The sequence below is a fragment of the Triturus cristatus genome, chromosome 6, assembly GCF_964204655.1.
Source record: "Triturus cristatus chromosome 6, aTriCri1.1, whole genome shotgun sequence".
Lineage (NCBI taxonomy): Eukaryota > Metazoa > Chordata > Amphibia > Caudata > Salamandridae > Triturus > Triturus cristatus.
Window position 1 is genome coordinate 820,548,116 of NC_140589.1, and position 23,446 is coordinate 820,571,561.

Below are 23,446 nucleotides of genomic sequence, written 5' to 3' on the forward strand. Positions count from 1 at the left end.
ATCAAGAAGGCCCGATGGGGTGGCAAGGCTTTTTCATTTCAAGCAGCAAAACTGTGGAATTCTCTACCTACAGAGCTACGACTAGGAACAAATAAGACTCTGTTTAGAAAGGATTTAAAAACCTGGCTATTCACTAAATTCTAGACTGGATGTAGCTAATCTTTACCCTCATACAGCGCCAAGACGCCTCAGCAAAAGTGCGCTTAATAAATAATTCAGTCAGTCAGTCAGTCACAGTCCCTGGGTTAGCCCAGTGGTCTTACTCCCCAAGCCTCATCCCAAGGGTGGTAAACAAGAGCAGATGTTTTGTGTGGACCATAGACGTCTCGGTGCTGTCAGCAAGATAGATGCACACCCTATACCAAGAGCTGATTAATTGATTGACCAATTGGGGGAAGCCAAATTTCTCAGTACTTTTGATTTGTCATGTAGGCACTGGCAGAATGGTCTGACCCCAGTAGCATAAGAAAAGACAGCATTCCCGAAACCCAAATGGACATTTCCAGTTCACTGTTATGCCATTTGGGTTAAAGAGTGCCCCTGCCACCTTCAAAGGTTGGTGGATAAAGTGCTTGCCGGGTTGGAGACCTTTAGTGAAGCATATCTTGAGGATATTGCATCTATAGATCCCCTTAGTAGGATCATCTGATCCACCTTGGAAAGTTCCTTGAGGCTCTGCAAACTGCAGGCCTCATTATCAAGGCAAGTAATTGCCAGATAGGTCAGGGCACAGTTTATACTTGGGCCACCTTGTAGGTGGAGCCAAGTTCAACCTTTACAGCCCAAGATTCAGGCCATTCTGGACTGGGAGGCAACAACAACCCAGACCCAAGTCAAGGCATTCCTTGGCTTGACTGGGTCCTACAGGAGGTTTGTGAAGGGGTATGGTACCATAGTTGTACCCCTCACAGAACTTACCACCAAGAAGCAACCAAAGAAGGTAAACTGAACAGTGAGCTGTCAAAACACTTTTGATACCCTAAAGGAGGCAATGTACTCTGCGCCAATTCTCAAAGCTCCAGATTACTCCAGGCACTTCATAGTGCAGACTGATGCCTCAGTACACAGAATAGGAGTGGTCCTGTCCCAGACTAACGATGATGGCCATGACCAGCCTGTTGCTTCTATTAGCAGAAGGTTACTCCCAAAGGGACAGCAATGGAGAGCCATTGAGAGGGATGCCTTTGCTGTGTAATGATCATGAAAGAAGCTAAGACCACACCTATTTGGTACTCATTTCCTTGTATAAATTGACCACAGGCCACTCAGATGGCTGATGCAACTGAAAGGTAAAAACATCAAACTGCTGAGGTGGGCTTCATCTCCCTACAGCAAATGGTCTTTACAGTGGAGCACAGACCTAGGACTCATTATGCCAAATGCAGATGGCATTTTCAGGATTTTCCACCTAGACAATGAAGCCAATCTTGGGAAAGGTTAGTTTCATCCTCTTTCATTCGGGGGGGGGGGGGGTGTAGGAAAGGGCCCCTTTTTGACATCGTCACCCCCACTTTTTGCTTGGTATTTGATGCAATTTAGACTGAAGTGCACTGGGTACCTGCTAACCAGGTCCCAAGTGCCAATGTTCTTTCCCAAAAACAAGGTAAACTTTGCAATAGCTCCCCAATTGGCAAGAACTTTAGCACCCCTGTAAGTCCCTAGTAAATAGTACCCCTGATACCGAGGGCATGGGTACTAAAGTGGGTCTCTCAGTGCTGCAGCATGTATTGTGCCACCCTAAGGGGCCCACCACCAAATTCATGCCATTGGAGACTGCATTAAATGGTACACCCAAAAGTGAAAACAATGCATGGCACACACCCTGTGTGCCATGTCCACAGACACTGCATGACATATATGTATGTCACCCCTATAGCAGGCCTTACAGCCCTAAGGCAGGGTGTGTTATATTCCCTGTGAGGACATATCTGTTTGAGCATATATGCCCTGTGCTATTTAGTCCAATTACTGGATAGTACAAGTTAACAGATAAGCCATCTTGAATACATGTACTGGCCACAGGTCATTACCAGTTCCCCAGCTACAATATGGTTTCACTGAAACTTATGGCATTTAGTATCAAACACCTTGTCCTAATAAATCCATATTAATGCCAGTAGTGGATTTATTAAAACATGCATCCAGAGGGCACCTTAGAGGTATCCCCTGAAACCTACCAACCTTCAGTGTACTGGCTAACTGGTAGAGACCAGCCTGCCACCACAGACAATTTCAGTTTCAGTTAGAAAAGTGCAAAGTTAATTAAAACCATTACACTAATAATAAAGTCAGAAACATCGTTCAACAATATAATACAATTGCGTTAATTTGAACCCTTACACTAATAATAAAATCTGAAAAATGATTTAACAATAAAATATAATGTTTCCAAGCAGGCATATCATGAGCATCTTATCTGTCTCACTCATTACATTAAAGAAACCTTGAGGTCAGAATTAAAGTGCTAGAGTGCCCATGCACAGGTAGAATTCACTGTGCAAATTTATCATGGCCCATTTTCACAGAACAAACTTATTGTTTCTTAATGAAGTTCTTATTATGTTCCCATAATCAAAAGCCACAAGATGAAGAGGTCTAACTTTTCTAACCAGCCCCATGTCATAAAAGATAAGGGATCACAAATTGTAAAAAAGCTCAAATAATTATAATAGTGATAAATATCTGTGTTGAATAAGAGGAATCGTAAAATGAACTAACACTACACCGTCTCGCAGAGTTCCAGTTTTATTTCCGCTTTCTTTAAAAATTTCGTAAATTTACAGTTGAAGGATGTGTCCCTTACTTTAAAGCATGCAATCACAGCTTGCCTGCACGAGCTAATTCCTCACTGATTGAAGGGTGCCCTAAGCAAAGCCTTCCTCTTGTTCAGCAGGCCACGGCAAAGACAGGTTAGAAGGATAATATTCTCCTCCCCAGATGTGCACAGTCTACAGCTGACCTTTTTTGTGTGCCGAAGCCAGGGCCCAACATGGGCAAGACCTGGGAGTAGGCCAAAGCGATACCTAATAAAAAGATCTTTTTCTTTCTTGCCCACCCAGTCTCAAGATAGGGCTGAGGCTTGAGGTTTTTATATTCATTTATAATCACCCATGCATTAGATCTGACTGAAAGAGCCTTTTTATCTGTTATTACTGAGATTTTTTTCGTCCTACATGAGATCACTTTTTTAAATGCCTCTAGAGGCATTTGTCTTTCCCATAGTGTTCAGGATGCCAAGATCTTCCAGCACTCTGTCTAAATATTGCCTGGAAGGTGCACTTGTGCTGGTTTGAGCTTCTTCCCAAGGAGATTAGAAATGCTGGCTTTCAGTTGTTTATTGTATTCATTTCCATACTTTAATACAGCCTTCTTTCCTTGCAATGGTTTGATTCTGTAGGCCAAACTCAAGCTTAATCTGAGCTTGAGAGGCATATTAGGGAAGACGGAAAAGTGTCCTGAAAATTATCATGAATATCCCATTTGAAGTTGTTGCATCTCTCCCTCACAATGCCTCACTCCTATATCCTATACTCTGTAGAAATGTATCTGCTCATACTTTTAGCAGTGGCAGGTAACTGGGGCCATCTAACGATCACTGTAAAGTACGGAATGGGAAGGGAGCTGCGGAGAAGGATAAGGGCTCCTTCTCCGCAGATCCTGCCTTTGCTGCGGGAAGGAGCCTTTATCATCAAATATGATATCTGTAGGTTTTAACTGAGGATGATGTCCTTACAGATACCACTTGTACGTTTTCTGTGATTTTTTTTACTCACTTCCATAACATTTGTTTTCTTCTCATTTATCAGCATTCCATTAGCTATTAAATACTGAGATAGCTTGTCAATGAGTCGCTGTAAGCCTATTTTTGTTTGGTTTGAAGTATCACATCATCTGCACACAAGAAAAATGATATGCACATACCTCCTAGCTTAGGAGGATTTGCATTTATGCCATCGAGGCCAGAAGTGAGGTCTGCTAGGAAAAGTACACAGCCTTGCTTTAACCCCAGAAAAGTTGTAATTTTCCAAGACAGGAATGAGTCATTCCCAATCCTCACTCTCGTCCAGGTGTCTGAATAAAACAGCTGTATTGCTTTTAAGATACGTGCGGGATGCCCCAGAAAGACAGTTTGTGTCAAAGGAGGTTGCGCTGCACGTATGCCAACTTAAAATCCACTAAACAAAGATAAAGAGGTTGCTTTTTCAGATTTTACTTGTCCATATTTAGAGCAAAGAATAAATATTGGGTGCCAATTAGAGGGCACTGTTGAAAACTACTGCCAGTCTGTCTGCCCACAAGGCCGGGTTGGTTTTGTACAGTGCATTTGGTATTCCATTCGAATCTGAGGCCCATCTTGTCTGCTTTTTCAGATGGTCCCGCAGATTTGTTGTTCAGAAAAACTGATCATGGAGTCATCTGGGCATATCAGAAGTTTTATAGGAGTCGTACTAGTCCTTGCATTGCTTCTGGGTCCTGTGTCCTCTAGGGATGGATTAAAGTGCTTGATAAGGAAGTCAACCCAACCTGCTTTAGCTATGTTGATGGTCATATTTGTCGTTGGAGCCCTGTTCAAGTTGTTAACCATTTCCCAGAATCCCCTCAAGTTTTTCTTTTTACTAAGATAAAGTGCTTTAGCCCAGAGGTATAGTTTCTTTGCTTATTTCTCTTCCCAAATTGATCTCCAGTATATTTTGCTTAAAAGCTTCAGTTCGGATTGAATTTCACAATTCCCTGGCTTCCTCTCACTTAATCTCAGTAGTCTGTTAGGGTTCTTCCTTATCAAGGGACTAGAGGCAGATATGTTAATCCTATTTAAGTCTTGCATCTGCTCTTTAGTTTGAAACGTGCTAAGATATTTTTTTGAGGGTAAGTAGCCAAAAGTTTATACCTAAAAAGTGACCACATAGCAGTTTGATTGTGCGTATCCTTTTTAAAACATTGCTCTATGAGAGTAGAAGCAGTTGCCCCAATTGACTCTATTGTGCCATCCGGTCAACGTAACCTCCTGTAGTTTGTCATGTTTATACTCCCCGGTAAAAAATGTGCGTGCCTGTTGAGAGGGCATTTGGCATTGATCTCTATTATTTGTTGTCCAAGATCACTTTCTCCCATTTCAATAATCTGATGAAATAAAATTAGGCTGAGTAGTAATAGAGTTACCGCTGTATAATCTATTGCGGAACATACCCAAGATGAGTAATAAGACCATGCTGGGTGATTGTTTTGCTCGTATCTCCCATTCAGTAGTCTAAGCCCAAGAGACTCAAGGTCTTTTACCAGTGGCACCGCTTTTTCATCCCTGAGTCTGTTACTTTGGGTTCCACCAGACTGGCTTGAGACAATCCAGAGGAGATCCTGTTGTAATGTGTATTCATCAAAGGAAAAAGGTCAAAGCAGGTTCACATTAAAGTCCCCTGTAATTAAAATTTCCAGGTTCACTAGGTCTTTTAAGTAAGATGTTTACCAGTTTACATGGCATCGACTTCCTCGATCACGTGTCTGGGTGTCTGTAAAGAAAACTTATCGGGAGAGATCTCTTGATATCTGTATGCCACTTCTGTAATTTGACTACAAAGATGTTACGGCAGTCCACTTCCACCTGTTCACTGTGTATATTTAGAGATGCAGCTATGAAGATTGCCTCAGAATCCCCAAACCTCTTTGATTTTTGTACTGGAATGAAATAACCGATATAGCCTTCTATTGTGAACAGCTGCATTGCCCATGTTTCTTGCAAAAGAATGATTTAATATTCTCTCAGAAGGTTTAATGTGTTCTTAATATGGTTCCTAGTACAAACACCAGTAATGTTCCATGAGCACAATTTCAATTTCAGGGATTTGGTTGCATTCCGCACTGACGTTGGTCTGTGGGGGCTGCACATTAGCACGTCAGGATCGTCTGCCATCGTGTAAGGATGCTGTTAGCCAGTCTATGTTGAACTGACCAGCATTGTCATAGCATCTTGGAGACTGCAAGTTCTGCTGCAGCAATGTAGAGGATATTGTTTTGCCAATAGGGTTCATAAGGACGGAAAAAGGTTGATTGTGTCTTCTCTGTCTTGCTTCAGTGTAGTTTCATTCTGAATTATAAGAGGGTCGGAATAGCCTGAATGCTGAGGTATACTGATCTTAATTCCCCATTCAAGAAAATGCTCCTTCTCATGAAGGAACTTCCTGGCTAGCTGAGCAGTGGCCCAAGTCACAAGGCTTGACTCTTGTTTTCATTGGAGGCAGGATTTCAATAGATTCAATATCATTCGTTGACATCTTTGCAAGTGATGGATCTGACTTTTAAGATGTTACCACAATTAAGCATGTTGTGTCTCCTCCTGGACTGGTATTCTGGTGTGAAGACTATTTGGTTGCCCTCGATCCATGGGCCAGACAACTTGTCTCCACTGTTTGAACCGGAACTAGATGGGCCTGAGCCAGATTGTTCTTGAATCTGAGGAGGGTTTGGTAGCCTGGTCACCTGGTCAATAGGCTTGTGACAGCTACAGAGTCTTGGCGAGCAGGCAGACTTGCAGAAGCCTTGAAGGTAGCTGTTCTTTGTATTGCTATAAATTGAACCTGTCCTGTGTTGTTTGAAAGGGCTTCTAAGTTGTCCTTATTATTGGTCATAAGATGTTGACGTATTTGATCTGCCTCCTCTGACTCTCATCATGTGAACTCGAGGTCCCAGGGGAGCTTGGGGTTTCCAGGGCCAGGGTTTTCTCTAAAGTGAGGGCTGAAACCTCATCTAGAATTATGCTGCTTTGAGCAGTTTTTCCTGCTTTTTTTTAATCAAATAAAGGATAGGGTTTCCTTCTCTCCTGCAGTCCTTTGCTGTCTTGCTTTAACTCTTGCATTGGCTCTACCCTGTGATCAATTTCATTCTTAACTAATTTACTTGCAGGGGTACAGGTAATAGCTATTAGGTTAGCTTTAGTTTTGTTTCTGGCCTTGCATAGTTGTTCCTGTTTTTTTATCTTTAGTTCATCAAGTTGCTGCAGTGGAAATGGATGTGAATTTCAAAGTGAGGCCTCCCTTTTATTTATGCTCTCTATAACAGGACCACTTTTCTTCTCTGTTGGCACTGCAGGTTAATGGCCACTTTTCTCCTCTGTTGATCACCTTCTGCAGCAGTTGTACCTGTGCTTGTGTTATTAGAATCCTAAGGCCTGCCACTCTCCTGTAATGGTTGCACTATTGAAGGTTAATTGTTTTTCCAGATTTAGTTTTAAGTCTTCTATTAAGCTGGTAATGACCTCTGGAACGGTTGCAAGCTTGCTGATTATTGGTGCAAAGGTACAATCAAAGTTAATCACTTCCTCGTAATTCTTTGCCCAGATTATGAGATTATTTAGGTCGGCCAACTTTTGGTTGATTCCTGAAACTGATTTTGCCATAGTGTTAAGCAGGTCCATCTGGACGTTCATTTTGGTGGTTTGATATGTGAGGGCATCAAATGTTAACTGTGAAATAAGGTATCCCACACTGCCCCATGGTCTATTTTTCCCAGGGGGGCTTTGCTTTTGGTATTGCTCATTCTTATTACTTTCACGGCTATTATGCGCTATAGATAGCCCTACTTGAGATCCATTGTCTACTCACTTATTGGCTTAGTGAATTTATTATTAGCTTGGCACAGACTGTTCCAGCAGAAGGACTCCATCTCCTCTTGTAGATGTAGTTGATTGATCCTCCATTCTAATCTACTTAGACTTGTATCTACATGACACTGGTCATCTGCTATTTGTTCAGTTTGTAAGTATAATGGATTTGAAATAAGTTGCGGAGAGTCATTGGGGCTTAAATGACGCTGCTCCAGTTGTCCAGTCTCTGAGCAGAGTGTTTGTTCTTTTTCCTCCTGGAGCAGATGTGTTTCCAAACTATTTTGCCCTTTTTGGACGTTTACTCTGAACTCTATTGGCAGTAGAGCACCATTTTTCAGTTGTAAACTATGGGATTTTAAAGGTAAGGATGGTCTGGGAGAAATCGGTGGCAATGGTGACCTCAATGTAAGTAACTCTAGGTCACTTATAGATCCCCAACTTGTTTCCTTGTTCTCTTTCTTTTCCACCTGCGCTGAATTTAATGCATTGGCCATAGACCCCGTGCAGGACCCACTTTTACAGTTGAAGTCTAGAAGGGGACTAACCCCACTTATAGTTGGAGAAATTGGAGCAGAATGAGTGGTCGTGGCCTCAGAGATGAGAGGATAATCCCAATGGGGTCCTTTAAGAAGTCAAATTAGTGTGGCATTTTAGTGGATTTTTCAAACATTCGAGACACTAAGAGATTAAGGTCTGATTTTACCAGATCAGGTTTGCTTTAGAACTTTTTTATTACAGTCTGCAAGGATTGCAGTTTTATCTTCCTCCTAATGAGATGTTGTGACACTCTTTCTCGTCCCGACCACATGTTGATCCTGATCCTGCTCCCACAGTCTTGATTGAATTATCAGGCTGTCCTGAATTTCAGTCTAAGTAAATTAAGGTAAGAGGGCAAATGAAGGAAAAAAGGCAATTGAAGGGCTCATGGAACCTTTCACTTCACACTATATTAGACCGTAGGCAGCTGGTGCTTAAGCACTAACCAATTTGGCAAGTATGCAGAGATGCAGACAAATGATGAAGCAGGCTGCAGAGGCTAGGCAATTCTATTTAGAAAGTAACTGCTTAGAAGGTTTCTGGAGTCTGTAGAGCTGGGCAGTGTACGTGAGGCAAAAGGGGGGATGGGCAAGGTGCCAATGCGCGCACAGGCCGCACCTGTCGAACGCCGACCGCCTCCATGCTTTGCGCTGCCCCCACAGCATAGTGCTTTCTTAGGGGTAGATTTACAAGCCCCCTGTGCATATCTTACTGATCCATATTTACAGGACAGGAAAAGCCACCCTGAGTGGCTTTTCCTGTCCTTGTAAATATGGCCCCTTTACACACAGCCCTTTGCATGAAAGGGGCGTTCCATGGGTGTTGCTGTGGGTGTTCCCACGCAACACCCATGGAACGAGACATATTTCCAGATTTATGAGGAATCATAAATCTGGAAATGTGTGTGAATGCTACGCCTCCCCAGGGAAGGCATAGGGAGGCGCCACGAGGAGAAATGTTTTCATTTCTTCTCGTTTTTCCTTTTTCAATGCGTGCTGCATTTTACAGCATGCATTGAAAGAGGAAAATGCCTGTAGTGATTGTTTTAGTGCAGGAAGGTGCCCCTTCCTGCACAAAAACAATCTCCCCACGACGCAGGCATCCTTGCACCATGGTGCAAGGATGCCTGCACAGGCGCATGGCTGCAGTTTGTGCGCCAGCGTAGGGGGAAGCACAGAGATGCAACATTGTTGTAAATATGTCTCATCCCTGTGCTTTGAAAGTGACTCAGTGCAGCACAGCCAAATGGCTTGCGGAATGCACTGAGTCACTTTCATTGTAAATCTGCCCCTCAGTGTTCACAAACGTTAGCCCCCTGCAGAGTGCCTGTGTCCAGTGCACTAGTCCCACCCCAGACAAACAGGATTTCACTGCCTTTACTATATGCCAGTTATACACTACACTGCTACAACACTATTTATTTCCGACTGCCTACTCACCTTCTATGTCTGCTTGTTTACTTGTTGTCAGTTGGTTATCGATTACTCTGTAGTAGCATTTGCATTGGTGTTGTCAGCTGTTGTAGCTAGTTTACAGATAAAAGTTAATTCCAGCTCGCTTTAATTTCTTTTTTAGTATAAGGCTTTGGTACTCTCATCGTCAAGGAATTGTCTTGTGCCCTGAATTTTCCTGGAGATGTGCTGTGTGCTGTGGCTCCCTAAGTGCTCCACAGGCCACAGGACAAATCCGTGCTGGCAGTGCTGGTGATGCCTTCTACCCACATATATCACTGGCAGTGCTGCAGCAGCGGGAAGGCACGAGCACACCAGTCTCTGCTTCCTCCAGCGTCCTTCCCTGTTGCCCTTTGCAGAGGTAGCAGAGGATGTGGAAGTTCTCGAGAGCAGCGCACCTATGGGGGCTGGGAAGTCCACTGGAAGTCTACGGCTGCGCTGCCAAAAACGTGGGAGTACATCGGAGAAGCAAAGAGGCTTCTCACTGGTGCCTCCTTCACACTTGCAGGCAGTGGTGGAAGTGGGGAAAAAAAAGTAGGGGAACTGTGGGCGGAGAATCGAAGGGCGGAAATATCCCGAGAATGGGGTCAGTGGGCGGAGTTAGAGGTGTGGCCAGGATTGGCAAAACATCCCAATCTTTAGTATTTGTTTGGCATTTCACTGACCAGTTACAGCTTATTATGTTATGTAATTCAACCAATGGATACACATGATTATTTAACGATTAATATGAGTTATTGACATTAAAATAAATTCACAAAGTGGGATATGTTTCTAATCACAGAATGTCCCAAATATGCTTAAAAGTGGAAGCACAAGCCATTTGTTTCCGAGCCATGGAGTTTCTGTCGTCAGCAATATACACAGCGACAATCAATTTTACGTGTGTAAATCACTGTATAGAAAATGTTACATAAGACCAAGGACTACAAGGTGTAGGAGTCACATGATAACCATACTAGTAAGCAGTATTGTTTAATAGTGATTGATCTGGAGAAACACAAACTCAGAATTTAAAACTTAATACCATGATTGGGGGTTCTCTTTAATAATCATTATTGATTTCTATCCAAATGAACACTTTTTGCAAAATTACGATAATCAAAGACTTAGGGAAAAACCATAAAGCTCTAGTTTATACCTTGCAGTTTGTATGCAGCTCTTAGATGAAAGTTAATAGCTCACTGTTCTTTGTTAGGATTTTAACTTATAAACTGCAAGTAACAAAAGGATCTTACTGACAAAAGCAGTAACCCACTGACCTATTTACAATATGTGCACTTTGTGATGGGCATGGTACATTTTCTTTGCAGCAGGCACATTAACCCTCTGCGCTGTCTTTCCCTGAGTCAAAACTTCCACTACACAAAACTCCGATCTCTCTCTAGGAAGAAGTGATCATGACATTTTTATTATTGCCGAAAATTGCTGTAGGCCAGGAAGGAGGCAGCAAGTGCTTTTAAAACCATAATTTACAATGCCCCCACTCAAAGTCAGCACCCGTTGCAGTCACACCGGTCGCACCGCCCTAGAGTCGGCTCTTCTCAGGGGTCCTGTGACCTCAGTGACAGAGTCACTGTTGCTCTAGGGTCTGCTACTTCGTAGGCCTGCCCACAAGACTGGAGGTGAACTTCAGTATGGATTGTGGTGGGCAAGCCTTCAAGGTGAACCCACACTTGTCACTGCTCGGGTCCACCTACTGGTGCTAAGACACCAGGGCTTTTCCGGTTTTGCAGGGCCTTCTAAGGTCTAGCGTGGCAATGTGCTCCCTCAGGAGAGTAGTCTGGGGGACTGTTCATGAAGGCTGAACCTGGTTCTCTAGTTCTAAATTCGGCTGCTCTGCCCCCAGTGCTTCATCCACTCCCTCACTGAACACCATACTGCCCCACTGAGAGAAATTCACACTGCCTTCAACTACAATCCAATTTGATCTGCTATAAACAACTGGATGCGACTCATTTCAAATTACGCACTAGGCAAGAGCAATATGCTGCCTAAAGTAAAAAGTAACAACATCCTGGAAAAAGCAAACACTCATAGGGAATGAAAGATTAAATAAAGCATGTGAAATGTAAGCAGAAACAACATGGTGAACTTAACGCTTTTACATTTTTGCAGAAATCAACGAGTATTTTTGCCTGAAAACTACATGGCCCAGAAAGGACCCATTTCAATGTCCACTGCTTATATGCTTACAAGACGTAAGCAGTATGGTTTAAAAAGACCACAGGGCATATTATCAAGAACGGCGTTAAAAATTATCGCCGGTTTAGCGGCAGAAAACTGCGGCTAAAGCTGCGATATTGGGCTTGATAATATGCCCCTGAGAATTTCAATAGAAGCCCATGTTCTGGTGTGAACCTGGGCTTCTATTGGAATTCTCTATGGCATGATATCAAGCCCATTATTGCCGCTGTAGCGGCAATTTTCTGCCGCTGAACCGGCGATCATTTTAACGCCGTCCTTGATAATATGCCCCCCAATTCGTGAACACAATGCCGCCGTACACATTTTGTTTTCCAATCCACCCATCAACCAGGTATTGCAGTACCTTCAGATTTGGTGCACTTCCCCACCGGGGGGGAAATCAGCGCTTCACTGGCAAACTCAGTAAAGTGACGCCAATGTTTTTGGGGTTTGAATAAAACCAATCTGGCCACTTTAAGAACACTCCATCTTGTTTTTTTATTGATTTTTCATATTATGAACCTTTTATTTCCGAGGCTGCACTTTGGAATAGAAAAATGTAAAAATGGCATTTCCAGCAAAAGTTTTCTTTTCTGCATCCATTTTACAGCCGAACAAATGAACGACAGAAAGGAAGAGGGTGAGAACCATTTCTTGAGTCATGGTTTTCGGTAAGTGAGGAGGAGTTAGACAGACAGAGAGGGAATAGGAGTAAGAAAGAGGGTGGGTGGTGGGGGCAGCTGCCAACGGCAGAGCAGAAGTGGACACTGTCCTTGTCTCGTCTGGGCAGGAAGCAAGAGACGGAGACCTTTTCCTTCCCTGCTCCCCGCCCGTCCCCAAACAGCCACTAATGCCGAGCCCTCTCTATAGGCCTTGGATATTTCTTACGTCCCGGGACGCATGTTCAAAATAAAAAAGTAGGGGAACGGAAGCTATAGAATTAAAGAAGTAGGGGCACGCCGTGCCCTGCCGTTCCCGCCCACTTCGGCCACTGCTTGCAGGCCGGGCTACCAGCCAGCGCCGGGAGTACTCTGAGCAACTCCGAAGCAGTTTTGTGGTCCGACACGGGCTGCAACAGCTACAGGAGTCCCGGAAAACCCCGACTGCCTAATTAGGCACGAGCACACCAGCACTTCAGGGGCTGTCCATCCACCTAGTGTCCGATCCCCAATAGCCTCCCTGCTGCGTCCTCTGCTGCTGTACGGCACTTCACTGAGCCTGCGTACGCAACCACCTCTGCACATAGTCATGAATCATCAGAAAGCAAGTGGAAAACACACCAACCGCCACAGACAGGTTTTTGACCCCTGTAGTTGAGTGCCCAAGCTGGCTGAGGTCCGACATAATGCCTGCTCTGGCCGTAGGTGTTGTCACCTCCTCCAAGAAGGATTGCTAGTAATCAGCATATCAAAGCAGGAGACTTCAAAGGCCTCTGTCGCCTTTCATATGCGACCCCAAACTGCCCCCAGACTGGAGAAATGCCACCCCCTGCCCAGGGCCCATTTGGCACCAGGACCGAATTAGCTAGTCATGCGGTGTGTTCGCTATCAGTCTAGTTACACCCCTAGGGTGAGCTACCTGACATGAACATGAAAAATAGAATTCCACCATCTTGGTCAATTGTGAAATTTGATATGAATACAAAAGGAGGGTAGCTGTTCCTATTGAGAAAAGCTAAATAAAGGGGAAGCGCGGTTGGAATGTATTGTGTCATGCTTCATCATAGGGCTTTGCTACTCGTGGCTCCGGAGCTTCAATGCCCCACGGCCCTGCGAGAGGGCTGTTTGGTAAAGATCTTCTCTTATTGCCATTATGATGAGTGAGGGAATGTGGAGGTAGGGTGGTATGTATATTGGGGTGTATTTTAAAACTACCTAAGGGGTACCATTAGGTTTTAATCAGTGGTTCCCTTGGCAGGTCTAAAAACAAGAATGTGAGTGTTGTCAGAGGAATATTATGAACCGTGGTAGTCTCACAGTGTATCTACTAAGGTCGACATGTTACAAGGCTGAGTGGTCCAGGAGGGATCCATGGTGTTTCTTCAGGACCAACGGAAAAAATAACCCTACTCTACACCAAAGTGGGATATGTGACTGGGTTTAGAGGTAACCTTTAGAGATGGCTGAGGTTTGTTACACCTACATGTATGTAGATTCCCTAACTAGATCTCAAATTCCAACCTAAAAGAATAAAGAAATAGTATAAGAAAAGAGGTTCATGTGTATGTGAATCACATACCACAAATAATTTCTGGGAGTCCTGCTTAAGAAATATAGATGGAGACTCCCCATAGTCATGATTACTATATTTTTCAAATGCACAAAAACATGCTTGAAGAGCAGCTGTATCTCCTTTGTGAAGAGTGAATAAATTTACACTGCAAACCAGTCAAATTACATAGTCATGATAACAGGCACCATTATAACAAGACCGACAAATATACATATATATGTATGTCAATCATACACCCACGCAATATTATATCCCAGCTAAGGGTAGGGAAGGCATCTTACTCTGCTGGTGTTTTGGTAAATGCACCTTAGATCAGTGCAGAGAACCACGTCTTAATTGCGGCTCAATCTGCAAATACAAATAGGTTGGAGTAGTTAAAAAAGCAAGTAACATACCAGGAGAAGCCAGGGGCATGCTGCTATGATCGTAGTACTCACGTGGTCCTATGCAGATTTGCGTTTGTGACCTACCCCCTCTCTGCCCGTCTGGTGGTAGTGTGCAGGGTGGAGGATAGCTGCTTTTTTATCTATCAAGGATAGTCCACAGGTGTGGTGTGTTAGCAAATGCCCATCCCATAGCGAAGATCGCGGGAGGGAAGTATTACTCAGTGTGGCCATCTTGGCCGAGTTTTTGTTGTGTGAGGCGTACACTGTCTTCTTAAAAATAAATAGAAACAGACTGAGCCAAGCCAAGTGAGTCACAGGCGAAATCAGGGGATCGTCTGATCCTCTGTATAGTGGTGGGCGTCCCGGCTGCAATCGCCATGGTACGGATAATCTAGATCTCCGTACCTCCTTCACCTTTCAGGTGCTTTCTCATGACACAGCAAAGCGTGCGGAATAACCCAGTTTGTTAACACAGAACTGACAGATTAGACGGCGGCCATCTTGGTAGTCTTTGGCTCTGGTTAATTGCTGACACCTTCATTTGAAAAAATGAAAATGTTAATTGAAAATTAAAATACATTTAAACAATGTAGGTGGGTTTGAATTTTAGTGCAGGTATCGGTGTTAACTAAAGTTGCTAAATGGAACAGATGTCACCCAAACAATGTTGTGGTGTTGACCCAGGCTACCAAATGGAACCAATGTCTCCCACTCAATATTATGGGGCTGCCACTAGCAAAAAGTGGCCTTGCGAAGATATGTGCATCTCAATGGAAAGATCCATACTGCTTTGCACGAAAGTGAGGCGCAGTGGGCCGCAACATGTGCCCTTGAAGAGATATGTAAATCACAACAGCAAACCCAAAGTGCTCCGCATGAGATTGAGGGGCAGTGAGCACAGCCGGGTCTGTGCTAATATTGAAACGATATGGCAGCCATGAGTGCTTGTGGTTGCTGCGTAGTTATGAGTGCTGCATTTGCATATGGGGAGATAAGTTATAGATGTGTTAATCTTGTACACATTGATGTGTTGTGAAACGGTACCTTGCCCTAATGAAGGTTTGATGTTTGTCATGTAGGTGTCTGGAGGGAAGGGTTTAGAGAAGAATCATCCCTTTGTTGTATTCATATGTTGTTCTGAATAAGTTGCACATAGCATCATCTATTGCATTCATGCCACAGAATGTCATCATTAAGTCCACCGATGTGGGTCTTCAAGCAAAAGATCCAGCATTGTTCTCTGTCGAAGAAGGTTCGTTGATACTAACGATCAATGGCTTCCAAAATAGTCCACTTGAAATCATCTGGTGTATGGTTGATAGTAAGGAAATGCACAGACATCTTGGTAGTACCATGCTTGCTGCGCACGTTGCAGCAATGTTCCATTATCCTAGTCTTTATTGGTCTTGTAGTCATCCCTACATAACTTAGCGCACAGGGACATGTAATTAGGTATACACAGTTTTTGGTATTACAATTGGTGGGTCCCTTTTGTATCCATGTGTGTGTTTCGCCTAAGTGGATCTCCCTTGTAGCTTTTGTGAACGGGCATGCAACGCATGTTCCACACAGGTAATGTCCCGTTACTGGTGGGAGACCCCAGAGAGTGTCTTGGGTGTCACATGAGGGCTGGTATGAACTAGAAGGTCTTTCAGGTTCTGAGTCCATTTGAATGTGAATAGAGGGCATGGGATGCTGAGGGAGACGGACTGTAGTATCGACCAGTGTTTCCTGAGGATTTTCTGGATTTTATTTGAAGTAGGAGTGAAGGTGGGCACACAAGTGATCATGTCCTCTGGTGATTATTCCTTGCTCTTATGCACGCTTGAGTGAATATTTTGGGAGGATAGTCACATGAGTTTAAATTGGTGCTAATTTTTTTGGCCTGAATGTTGTACTCCTTCAGGGTGTCATAGTTACGTCATAGGCGGAAGATCTGAGAAGACAGTCACATGAGATCAAATTGGTACTTCCCTCACACAAGGGAAATGCCACCCCCTGCCCAAGGGCCATTTGGCACCAGGACAGATGGGAAAATTAGCTAGTCATCATGTGTGTTAACTATCAGGTTATTTACACCCCTAGGGTGAGCTACCTGAAGTGAACACAGAAAATAGAATTCCACCATCTTGGTTGTTGATGAAATTAGATATATTGGGTCAGGGATCCCACAGGAAGGGGTTATATAGGGAGTGTAGGCACCCCCAAGGTACTTAGCCCATTGGCTACTACCTTCTGCTTCCCTTAATGCCCCTAAATTAAGTATTTAGATGCACCTCTAACACCAGCAACTCAGATTCAACGGACACAAGAAGAAGAGGACAAGGGATAGCGAAGGAAGCAAAAACTGAGAACCAACTGCTGACTTTTTGGCACTAAGCCCTGCCTGCCTGCACCTGTCCCGACAATCACAACAAACCGACTCGTCTTGCCGCTGTGCATCTACCAAGAACCCCTATGTGCTGCCAGCACTTCACAACTTGAAAGCAATCTGCCTTGAAGAAGAGGAGCTACTCCCCTGTACCAAAGTCTGGTCCACCGTCCTGCTGCTCCCAGGTCTCACCAATGCAGTGGCTGGCCAGGAAGAGATTACTGTACTCCAGGAGGTCAGATCCGTCTCCCCACCAAGTGAGAAGAAACCAGGACCAACCGGAGCCGCACAGCACCAATACCCAAGCTACCAAACCACTTCCAGCAACCAAAGCCTGTTTGAATACAATCCGGACTCCAACGACTCCAAGACTGAGCAGCCATTGAGGGACATCAGCACCGTGTAGACCCACTTCAAGAGTGGCCCAGCTATGCTGTTTTTGTCCCCTCAACCGGTGAAGACCCATAACAGTGAGTGCCTGTGATGCACAAGCCCAGCTGACCTAACCACTCTGCACCCAAGTGCCCAGGCCTGGATTTTCAAGAACTGACTATGCTCCCTTGCTCCCAGAACCCTCACGAACTGGACCTCCTGTTGGGAGCTCCTGTACTTGTCCCCAAGGCCCCCACTGCAGCTTCTTTCTAGGTGCTCCCCCCTCTCCAACCCAACCAGCATCTCTACACCAGGGCACTCCAGGCCAGGTAAAGATTAACTCCTAGTGGTTCTTTGGACTTTGGCCTCCTACCACCTTAAGTCCTGAAGGGAATCCCCGTAAACCTATTGCAAGTAACTGTATGGAGTATATGCCTTTTTTTTTCAATAGAAAAGCAAAGCAGCATAAAGACGCATTAAAGTGAACGTTTTACTTAACTGTAAAAATCAATATCTCGATAAGTACTCTTTTGATCCCAAAGTTTTTGGTGTTGAAATTTAAATAAAATACATGTTATTTTTCTAAATTGGTTTTGTTACGTGTGCCTCTGTAAACCAAAATGGGTTACTTGGACTCTCCACACAGTGTACCTCGTTGTGTTGCACTCCATAGAGAGCCAGCTTCCTACAATCCGTAACAAACCAATACGGGTTACTTGGACTCTCTACACAGTGTACCTCGTTGTGTTGCACTCCATAGAGAGCCAGCTTCCTACAATCCGTAACAAAGGATGGACCGCGCCTTGGCTCCCAGACTCCCCCGCTGGTCACTTCGCAGGTGGCAGTCATTAAAGTCTGGACTGCCATCCACATCGTTAACCCCTATGAGAATCCCCCATCTCATTCCTCCCCTTCCCACCCCATTCCCTTGTCTAGTGTCGGACCTGACCATGTTCCTAGTACAGCTAGGTGAATGTCCACCGCTCCCATTTGTTTCTTCTCCACAGCCAAGTTGCAACCCCACCTTCAGATATAGAACAAGGTTTCACCCTGTTTGGATATGCTGCCCTTGCAGCACGTCCAGATTGTTGTCATGTAGCGTTTTCCTTACCCTCTCTCCTCGAGACCTGACCAGGGACACAATGTTGCCTCCCCCTGTTGCACACTGAGTATAGTTTGGGCTCACACACACTCTGTAGATGGCCCCAGGCGGAATGCCCCCGGGGAGGAAACACCTCACCTACATCATGGCCCCTCTAGCAGAAACTCATGTCCTGACCCTCAAGGTTAGGGGAATGCATACAGCGAAGAACACTATGCTGTCTACTCCTTTGCAAAAGGACAAAACTCCCAGATAATTTTCCCCCATGAAACACATCTCACACTGACAAAACTGCAGCGCTTGCGATAAAATTTTAGGGGTCACGTCATAACCACTATCTACTCCCCATATGCATGCAGCGCCTTTATCTGGATCCATCTCAGAGTCCCCTTTCAGGCCATCAACACTATAGTGGACAGGGAGGGACATTTTGCTAAAGTAGAGGGTCACCTCAATGGCTCCAGGGTCCTCATGGGCAGCATCTGTGCCCCAACACAAAGCACAAGACTATCACAAGCACTTGCACACAAAACGGGAACCCCTTGGATCCTGACAGGCGACTATAATTGTCCGCTGTTCGTTTCTCTGGATCGCTCCCGTCCTCCACTCCCCCAATCAATCCCCACACATATAAATTCCATCTTCAGAAGTGGATGCATGGAGGTCGATCTACCCTCACACAAGTGTGTGATGCTTCTATTTGACAGTACATGTCTTGTACGTATGCCTTGAACGCATCCTCATGTCAGTCATTGTTCTAGATTTTATAAGTCTGGCGGACTACCTGAACCGCATCCTGTCTGGCGACGGCACGTACGCGGTCGATCTGTCCTGGAACGCCCCGCCACCCCGGGTGTCCCTGAGGCGATTGCCCAAAGAGACATTGGAAGTTCTTTCCTTCCAAGACTCACACGGTAGACACATCACTCAATACTTCGAAAACGGTGGAACGGCCTCCTCGCGTGCGGTTGAGTTGGATGCCTTCAAGTTGGTCACTCGCTGGCATTGAATACAGGAGATATCAGGGGTCTGCAAGACACTCGACCAAGAGATAGCCAGGTCCTAATATCCATCGAGATATATGAAGGTCAAACAACTACCTCCATCCTTATGCAAGTCTGTACTGGCATCACTCCTGAAGCCCGATCAAGACCCGACTCTCCTCGCATCCTACTGCCCAATTACCATTTTGGGTATAGATTACAAGATCCTGGGGAAAATATTAGCCAAATGCTCTGCTCAGATCCTGCCAACCCTAGTCCACCCTGATCAAATGGCTTTGTCCCCAGGTGGAGAACCTCTCAAAATATATGCTGCCTCTTTCTTCTGATGGACCAAGCCCCCACCACTTTCCCTATGCAACATGCCTCATTCTAGATTTAGAAAAGGCTTTCAATACCCTGGGGTGGGACTGCCTCTTCCAGGTGCTGTCCACCCTGGGGGTTGGTGAGCGTCTCCGTGCATACACACAGCTGCTATATACAAACCTGACATTTAGAGTCCAGCTGGGCAGATTGATCTCCTCAGCATTCCCAGTGTAAAGGGACACTAGATAGGCCTGCCCCCTTCTCCCCTGGCTATGTGCCCTTGCAATCGAACCCCTAGCTGCTAGACTTCGACTGGAGGGGGAGGGCCTGGGGGACAACCCTAGATGGCACGACTCATGCGGTCTTCTTCTATGCAGATGACCTACTCCATTACATCTGGGACATCCGTGCAGACCTCTCCCCCATCTACACCACACTGCACTCTTTCGCACATTTAGCTGATCTACAGGTTAAGTGGACAAAGCTGTGCACATTCCACTTGGGTGGCTCTTTGCCCCCCATCAAGGTTTAGCTAGGGGAACATCGCTAGAGTGGAGGGGTGACACTGTCTGGTGCCTTGGGGTGCAGCTGTACCACTCTCCTGCTGACCTCTTCGCAACCTCAGGAGGACGTTCACAGCCTTGAAATCGCAGGTCCAATTTTGTAAAACACTCCCACTAGCCACGACAGGCAAAATGATTATCCTCCCCCGCCTCCTCTACTACTTCATCAACCTTCCCAATGTCCCCCGCAGTTTCCTTCAGGGCCTCAATAAACTGCTTGTGGAGCTTATCTGGGGCAATAAATGACACCCCATAGCACTGCAGAAACTGCAGCTGACTGTGGGAAAGAGGGGCCTCGGCACGCCCTTGTTCAAAGTTTTCTACCTGTGTCAATTTGCAAAAAGGGAGGCTCAGAAGGTTATGGAAGTTTTCAGGGTTGTCCCTTGTTTATTTCGAAAACACAAAGAAAAAGTAGCCGTTTGGCAGGGTTTAGGGTCCTTGACGGTCTGGTCGGGGATTGTCTTGTCGCTTTCCAGTACGTCTTTCTTCTCAGGGTGGCGGGAGGACTCAAAAACCAATGAAAAGAAAACAAAAGGAGCACATATTAGTGCGCATTCTCTCTGTAGCCTTTAGGGAAGGGAGTGAGGGAATCACCGTTTTATGGCTGAGTGCGGGAGGGAGAGAAACCACCACCAATGAGAGCTGGATAGCAGCGGGCAGGGTCTATGCGGCGGCGGTGTTCAAGAGCCTGTCGTTGCGTAGCTTTCTCCGCCCTTTTCTGGGGTTCCTAAACCCACCCGACTCCCGGATCCCCGGAGACGTGCATGCACCTGTTGTAGCCACGACCCTCCGGGGCCGTGGCTGGGCGATGTGTCCTCCTGAGCGTCCCGGCTCTCGTGTAGTCGGTCGTCCTCTGGCTCATCTCTCTCTGGGAACACCGGCCCTCCTCTTCTTCCTCCGTCGGAGTTCTTCCTGGTGCGTCTTTCCTCCTCCCGGGCGTTGCTGACATCTCTCTCCGCGTCACGAGTTGAAGATCTCTCTGTGGTTGGCGCGTCCGCCCTCCAGGGGGTGTGTCCTGCATCGGTAGGGAAATCCTTAAAGGGCCAGGTGTTCTTTTCTCCCTGACTGCTCTCATCCTCTGTTGTCGGTAGCTGTGGGGGAAAGAGGAGATCGCTAGCCCACAACGTCTTCTCTTTGTCCCTCCTAGAGGGTGAAGCCTGACACACCCGACCCCCAGAGTCTTCCCGATCGGGGAGGAGTGGATGTCGGGAAAGAAAGTCAGCGTTTGCGTTTTGGGTGCCTTTACGATGGAGAAGTCTAAAAGTAAACGGTTGAAATGAAAGGAACCACCTCATGACCCGCGGATTATTACTTTTATTCCTACAAATCCACACCAGAGGGGCGTGGTCAGTGTTAAGAAGGAATGGACGTCCTTCCAAGTAATACCGCAGTTTTTCTATGGCCCATTTAATGGCGAGGCATTCCTTTACAATAGTGGGGTATGCTTCCTCTCGAGGAAAGAGTCTCCTGCTGATAAATGCTCCTTGGCGTTCGAGACCGTCCTTTGCTGTCTAGGACAGGACAGCCCTGATACCAACATCGGATGCATCTCTTTGGACTATGAAAGGTAAGTTGTGGTTGGGTGACACAAGTACTGGTCCTTGAGTTATGGCGTCTTTCAGGTTTCTGAAAGCTGTCAAGGCTGCAGGAGGTGTTTGGGTTTGGAATCGGCTTGGCACACCCTTTTTTAGGAGGTCTGTGAGCGGGGCAGCTAACTCTGCATAGTGGGGAATAAACCGCCTATAATAACCAAGGAGTCCCAGAAACACCCTAACCTCTTTCTTTGTGGTTGGAAAAGGGACCTGTGTGATGGCTTTGATTTTTTCTTGTTGTAATTCGATGCACCCGTTTCCCAACAGATACCCCAGATACCTAACCTTAGAAAATCCCATTCTGGATTTACAGGAGTTTATGTGTAACCCGGCCTCTTGCCAGGCAGAGCATACTCGCTGACAATGTTGGAGGTGTTCTTTCCAGGATGAACTAAAGATAATGATGTCATCCAAATAGGCAGCGTAAAGCGCTTTAAGTGGCTGTAGTACTTTATTCATAAGACGTTGAAAGGTGGCTGGCGCACCGTGGAGCCCAAAAGGTAGTACAGTAAATTCAAAGAGACCGCCGACGGTGATAAAAGCGTTTTTTTCTTGGTCGCATTGGCGCAGGGGAACCTGCCAATAACCTTTGGTTAAATCTAGAGTGGTTATGTATTGTGCTTCTCCTAGTTGTTCAATCAGCTCATCCACCCGAGGTAAAGGATAAGCATCCAATTTGAAGATTGCATTGACTTGACGAAAATCGATGCAAAATCTGATGCTTCCGTCGGGTTTAGGCACTAGAACGATGGGAGAGGCCCAGTTGCTGTGTGAGGGCTGTATCACTCCCATTTTCAACATGTTCCTGATTTCGGAGGAGATAGCCTCTCGTCGTCCGGCGGGTATTCGGTAGGGTCGTAGCCGAACGGTTTGATTGGGAGGGGTTTCTATATGGTGTTCGACCAGGGATGTCCTTCCGGTTAGGTCTGAAAAGAGGGTCAAAAAGGGAAATAATGTGTCTAACAGCGACTCCGTCTGAGCGGTTGACAGGTCTTCATTTACTGTTAGCAGGTCTAGAGTGGTTGAGACGGCTGATTGGGAAGGGTTAGATGGTTGTTTACAGGAGGGGCGCCTATCCATTTCTTCAGAAGGTTAATGTGATAGGTCTGAGTACGGTGTTGGGTAAGCTGTAGGCTATAGGTGGTATTCCCTATTGTGTCTACTACTAGATAGGGACCGTCCCACTCCTTTCTTCCTTTACCTAGGGTCCCGGGTAACTTCACCAAGGCCCAATCACCGACTTGAAGGGTCCTCCATTTCTTTCCTCAATCGTATTGTTGTTTATGTTGGGTTTGGGCCTTTCTGAGGTTTGTCAGAGCCAGGTTCCTCAACTTGCCTAAACGGGTTTTGAGGTCCTGCGTGTAGTCGAGGACGGTGCTAGAGGTAGTTGTGTCCTTCTCCCAGGCTTCTTTGGTCATCCCTAAGAGTGTTCTAGGTTGTCTACCGTACAACATCTCGAAGGAGGAGCAACCCAGACTACTCTGCACCTGTCCTCGAACAACAAACAGGGCTAAGGGTAGGAGTCTGTCCCAGTGTTTCCCTTCTTCTGTTAACATTTTCCTTAATGTTAGTTTTAGGGTCCCATTATATCGCTCGACCAGGCCGTCGGTCTGGGGGTGGTAAACCGACGTACGTAACTGCTGGACATCCAATAGTTTACAAACCTGTGCCATGAGTGGAGAGACAAACGGGGTCCCTTGGTCTGTTAAGATCTGGCGAGGGAAACCCACCCGTGAGAAATATTCTAGA